This window comes from Ovis canadensis, chromosome 5, assembly GCF_042477335.2.
Source record: "Ovis canadensis isolate MfBH-ARS-UI-01 breed Bighorn chromosome 5, ARS-UI_OviCan_v2, whole genome shotgun sequence".
Lineage (NCBI taxonomy): Eukaryota > Metazoa > Chordata > Mammalia > Artiodactyla > Bovidae > Ovis > Ovis canadensis.
In genome coordinates this window covers 3,162,357-3,168,898 of record NC_091249.1, presented here as the reverse complement: position 1 = coordinate 3,168,898, position 6,542 = coordinate 3,162,357, and positions in this window count along the sequence as shown.

Genomic DNA, 6,542 nt, shown 5'->3' with positions numbered 1-6,542 from the left:
CTGGAGGGCAAAACCGCCTGGATTTTCTCGAGTTGCGGCAGGTGCTCTCGACTTACGACGGGGACCTCAGGGACCCGCTCTGGTGGCCTCAGGAAAGGCCAGTCCCCATGCGAGTTCCTCGTGGGCCTCTCGGGGTTCCTCTCCCGTCGATGCCGGCGCCTAAGACCTTGTGTGGAGTCGGGGCCGGAACCTGAGGATTCCTCTCCAGTGCTGACATGGATCTTGGGGTACTTCTGCAGTCTCCCCAGGGGAGTCAGTCCTCGTCTCGAATGCGGGCATGCACTTGCGCTTTCCTCCAGAGCGGTAGCAGCAGTGTCACGCAGTCCGCCGCGTGGATCAAAGGATCTATGGTTTTCCCTCGAGTCTTTCCCACGAGGCTTTCCCACGAGGCTTTCCCACAGGGCTGTCCCACGTGCACACGTGGTGGGAGTCGATCCTCGGCTTGAACGTCAAGGCAGTGCAGGGAAAACAGGTTCCTCTGGAATGGACTGACACATCTGGGGGACTCTTGGAATGGTGGCACGACCCTGGAGTTCCTCTCGCCTTTCCTGTGTAGAGCGCCTCCTCTTGAGATGCGACGGGAACGCCGGGAATTCTTTCCCTACGAAACAGGGAAAGGATCCCTCATCTCGAGCTAGGAGGCGGAAACGGGGCTCCCCTGGATGTGTGCGGGACACCACGTGCTTCCTCTCGAGTGGAGACGGGTATGTCGGGGAACTTCTTGAGTTGCAGCAAGGGTGTGAAGGACCCTTTGGAAGTTCCAGTGGTTAGACGTGATTGGCCTCGAGAAGCCTCAGCGGAAATGGGCCTCATCTCGCCTGGAGGGCAAAACCTCCTGGATTTTCTCGAGTTGCGGCAGGTGCTCTCGACTTACGACGGGGACCTCAGGGACCCGCTCTGGTGGCCTCAGGAAAGGCCAGTCCCCATGCGAGTTCCTCGGGGGCCTCTCGGGGTTCCTCTCCCGTCGATGCCGGCGCCTAAGACCTTGTGTGGAGTCGGGGCCGGAACCTGAGGATTCCTCTCCAGTGCTGACATGGATCTTGGGGTACTTCTGCAGTCTCCCCAGGGGAGTCAGTCCTCGTCTCGAATGCGGGCATGCACTTGCGCTTTCCTCCAGAGCGGTAGCAGCAGTGTCACGCAGTCCGCCGCGTGGATCAAAGGATCTATGGTTTTCCCTCGAGTCTTTCCCACGAGGCTTTCCCACGAGGCTTTCCCACAGGGCTGTCCCACGTGCACACGTGGTGGGAGTCGATCCTCGGCTTGAACGTCAAGGCAGTTCAGGGAAAACAGGTTCCTCTGGAATGGACTGACACATCTGGGGGACTCTTGGAATGGTGGCACGACCCTGGAGTTCCTCTCGCCTTTCCTGTGTAGAGCGCCTCCTCTTGAGATGCGACGGGAACGCCGGGAATTCTTTCCCTACGAAACAGGGAAAGGATCCCTCATCTCGAGCTAGGAGGCGGAAACGGGGCTCCCCTGGATGTGTGCGGGACACCACGTGCTTCCTCTCGAGTGGAGACGGGTATGTCGGGGAACTTCTTGAGTTGCAGCAAGGGTGTGAAGGACCCTTTGGAAGTTCCAGTGGTTAGACGTGATTGGCCTCGAGAAGCCTCAGCGGAAATGGGCCTCATCTCGCCTGGAGGGCAAAACCTCCTGGATTTTCTCGAGTTGCGGCAGGTGCTCTCGACTTACGACGGGGACCTCAGGGACCCGCTCTGGTGGCCTCAGGAAAGGCCAGTCCCCATGCGAGTTCCTCGGGGGCGTCTCGGGATTCCTCTCCCGTCGATGCCGGGGCCTAAGACCTTGTGTGGAGTCGGGGCCGGAACCTGAGGATTCCTCTCCAGTGCTGACATGGATCTTGGGGTACTTCTGGAGTCTCCCCAGGGGAGTCAGTCCTCGTCTCGAATGCGGGCATGCACTTGCGCTTTCCTCCAGAGCGGTAGCAGTAGTGTCACGCAGTCCGCCGCGTGGATCAAAGGATCTATGGTTTTCCCTCGAGTCTTTCCCACGAGGCTTTCCCACGAGGCTTTCCCACAGGGCTGTCCCACGTGCACACGTGGTGGGAGTCGATCCTCGGCTTGAACGTCAAGGCAGTGCAGGGAAAACAGGTTCCTCTGGAATGGACTGACACATCTGGGGGACTCTTGGAATGGTGGCACGACCCTGGAGTTCCTCTCGCCTTTCCTGTGGAGAGCGCCTCCTCTTGAGTTGCGACGGGAACGCCGGGAATTCTTTCCCTACGAAACAGGGAAAGGATCCCTCATCTCGAGCTAGGAGTCGGAAACGGAGCTCCCCTGGATGTGGGCGGGACCCCACGTGCTTCCTCTCGAGTGCAGACGGGTATGTCGGGGAACTTCTTGAGTTGCAGCAAGGGTGTGAAGGACCCTTTGGAAGTTCCAGTGGTTAGATGTGATTGGCCTCGAGAAGCCTCAGCGGAAATGGGCCTCATCTCGCCTGGAGGGCAAAACCGCCTGGATTTTCTCGAGTTGCGGCAGGTGCTCTCGACTTACGACGGGGACCTCAGGGACCCGCTCTCGTGGCCTCAGGAAAGGCCAGTCCCCATGCGAGTTCCTCGGGGGCCTCTCGGGATTCCTCTCCCGTCGATGCCGGGGCCTAAGTCCTTGTGTGGAGTCGGGGCCGGAACCTGAGGATTCCTCTCCAGTGCTGACATGGATCTTGGGGTACTTCTGGATTCTCCCCAGGGGAGTCAGTCTTCGTCTCGAATGCGGGCATGCACTTGCGCTTTCCTCCAGAGCGGTAGCAGCAGTGTCACACAGTCCGCCGCGTGGATCAAAGGATCTATGGTTTTCCCTCGAGTCTTTCCCACGAGGCTTTCCCACGAGGCTTTCCCACAGGGCTGTCCCAAGTGCACACGTGGTGGGAGTCGATCCATGGCTTGAACGTCAAGGCAGTGCAGGGAAAACAGGTTCCTCTGGAATGGACTGACACATCTGGGGGACTCTTGGAATGGTGGCACGACCCTTCAGTTCCTCTCGCCTTTCCTGTGGAGAGCGCCTCCTCTTGAGATGCGACGGGAACGCCGGGAATTCTTTCCCTACGAAACCTGGAAAGGATCCCTCATCTCGAGCTAGGAGGCGCAAACGGGGCTCCCCTGGATGTGTGCGGGACCCCACGTGCTTCCTCTCGAGTTGAGACGGGTATGTTGGGGAAGTTCTTGAGTTGCAGCAAGGGTGTGAAAGACCCTTTGGAAGTTCCAGTGTTTAGACGTGATTAGCCTCGAGAAGCCTCAGCGGAAATGGGCCTCATCTCGCTTGGAGGGCAAAACCTCCTGGATTTTCTCGAGTTGCGGCAGGTACTCTCGCCTTGCGACGGGGACCTCAGGGACCCGCTCTGGTGGCCTCAGGAAAGGCCAGTCCCCATGCGAGTTCCTCGGGGACCTCTGGGGATTCCTCTCCCGTCGATGCCAGGGCCTAAGTCCTTGTGTGGAGTCGGGGCCGGAAGCTGAGGATTCCTCTCCAGTGCTGACATGGATCTTGGGGTACTTCTGGAGTCTCCCCAGGGGAGTCAGTCCTCGTCTCGAATGCGGGCATGCACTTGCGCTTTCCTCCAGAGCGGTAGCAGCAGTGTCACGCAGTCCGCAGCGTGGATCAAAGGATCTATGGTTTTCCCTCGAGTCTTTCCCACGAGGCTTTCCCACGAGGCTTTCCCACAGGGCTGTCCCACGTGCACACGTGGTGGGAGTCGATCCTCGGCTTAAACGTCAAGGCAGTGCAGGGAAAACAGGTTCCTCTGGAATGGACTGACACATCTGGGGGTCTCTTGGAATGGTGGCACGACCCTGGAGTTCCTCTCCCCTTTCCTGTGGAGAGCGCCTCCTCTTGAGATGCGACGGGAACGCCGGGAATTCTTTCCCTACGAAACAGGGAAAGGATCCCTCATCTCGAGCTAGGAGGCGGAAATGGGGCTCCCCTGGATGTGTGCGGGACCCCACGTGCTTCCTCTCGAGTGGAGACGGGTATGTCGGGGAAGTTCTTGAGTTGCAGCAAGGGTGTGAAGGACCCTTTGGAAGTTCCAGTGGTTAGACGTGATTAGCCTCGAGAAGCCTCAGCGGAAATGGGCCTCATCTCGCCTGGAGGGCAAAACCTCCTGGATTTTCTCGAGTTGCAGCAGGTGCTCTCGACTTACGACGGGGACCTCAGGGACCCGCTCTGGTGGCCTCAGGAAAGGCCAGTCCCCATGCGAGTTCCTCGGGGGCCTCTGGGGATTCCTCTCCCCTCGATGCCGGGGCCTAAGTCCTAGTGTGGAGTCGGGGCCGGAATCTGAGGATTCCTCTCCAGTGCTGACATGGATCTTGGGGTAATTCTGGAGTCTCCCAAGGGGAGTCAGTCTTCGTCTCGAATGCGGGCATGCACTTGCGCTTTCCTCCAGAGCGGTAGCAGCAGTGTCACGCAGTCCGCCTCGTGGATCAAAGGATCTATGGTTTTCCCTCGAGTCTTTCCCACGAGGCTTTCCCACGAGGCTTTCCCACAGGGATGTCCCACGTGCACACGTGGTGGGGTCGATCCTTGGCTTGAACGTCAAGGCAGTGCAGGGAAAATAGTTTCCTCTGAAATGGACTGACACATCTGGGGGACTCTTGGAATGGTGTCATGACCCTTGAGTTCCTCTCGCCTTTCCTGTGGAGAGCGCCTCCTCTTGAGATGCGACGGGAACGCCGGGAATTCTTTCCCTACGAAACAGGGAAAGGATCCCTCATCTCGAGCAAGGTGTCGGTAATGGAGCTCCCCTGGATGTGGGCGGGACACCACGTGCTTCCTCTCGAGTGGAGACGGGTATGTCGGGGAACTTCTTGAGTTGCAGCAAGGGTGTGAAGGACCCTTTGGAAGTTCCAGTGGTTAGACGTGATTAGCCTCGAGAAGCCTCAGCGGAAATGGGCCTCATCTCGCCTGGAGGGCAAAACCTCCTGGATTTTCTCGAGTTGCGGCAGGTGCTCTCGACTTACGACGGGGACCACAGGGACCCGCTCTGGTGGCCTCAGGAAAGGCCAGTATCCATGCGAGTTCCTCGGGGGCCTCTGGGGATTCCTCTCCCGTCGATGCCGGGGCCTAAGACCTTGTGTGGAGTCGGGGCCGGAACCTGAGGATTCCTCTCCAGTGCTGACATGGATCTTGGGGTACTTCTGGAGTCTCCCCAGGGGAGTCAGTCCTCGTCTCGAATGAGGGCATGCACTTGCGCTTTCCTCCAGAGCGGTAGCAGCAGTGTCACGCAGTCCGCCGCGTGGATCAAAGGATCTATGGTTTTCCCTCGAGTCTTTCCCACGAGGCTTTCCCACGAAACTTTCCCACAGGGCTGTCCCACGTGCACACGTGGTGGGACTCGATCCTCGGCTTGAACGTCAAGGCAGTGCAGGGAAAACAGGTCCTCTGGAATGGACTGACACATCTGGGGGACTCTTGGAATGGTGGCACGACCCTGGAGTTCCTCTCGCCTTTCCTGTGGAGAGCGCCTCCTCTTGAGATGCGACGGGAACGCCGGGAATTTTTTCCCTACGAAACAGGGAAAGGATCCCTCATCTCGAGCTAGGAGGCGGAAACGGGGCTCCCCTGGATGTGTGCGGGACCCCACGTGCTTCCTCTCGAGTGGAGCCGGGTATGTCGGGGAACTTCTTGAGTTGCAGCAATGGTGTGAAGGACCCTTTGGAAGTTCTAGTGGTTAGATGTGATGGGCCTCGAGAAGCCTCAGCGGAAATGGGCCTCATCTCGCCTGGAGGGCAAAACCGCCTGGATTTTCTCGAGTTGCGGCAGGTGCTCTCGACTTACGACGGGGACCTCAGGGACCCGCTCTGGTGGCCTCAGGAAAGGCCAGTCCCCATGCGAGTTCCTCGTGGGCCTCTCGGGGTTCCTCTCCCGTCGATGCCGGCGCCTAAGACCTTGTGTGGAGTCGGGGCCGGAACCTGAGGATTCCTCTCCAGTGCTGACATGGATCTTGGGGTACTTCTGGAGTCTCCCCAGGGGAGTCAGTCCTCGTCTGAATGCGGGCATGCACTTGCGCTTTCCTCCAGAGCGGTAGCAGCAGTGTCACGCAGTCCGCCGCGTGGATCAAAGGATCTATGGTTTTCCCTCGAGTCTTTCCCACGAGGCTTTCCCACGAGGCTTTCCCACAGGGCTGTCCCACGTGCACACGTGGTGGGAGTCGATCCTCGGCTTGAACGTCAAGGCAGTGCAGGGAAAACAGGTTCCTCTGGAATGGACTGACACATCTGGGGGACTCTTGGAATGGTGGCACGACCCTGGAGTTCCTCTCGCCTTTCCTGTGGAGAGCGCCTCCTCTTGAGATGCGACGGGAATGCCGGGAATTCTTTCCCTACGAAACAGGGAAAGGATCCCTCATCTCGAGCTAGGAGGCGGAAACGGGGCTCCCCTGGATGTGTGCGGGACCCCACGTGCTTCCTCTCGAGTGGAGACGGGTATGTCGGGGAACTTCTTGAGTTGCAGCAAGGGTGTGAAGGACCCTTTGGAAGTTCCAGTGGTTAGACGTGATTGGCCTCGAGAAGCCTCAGCGGAAATGGGCCTCATCTCGCC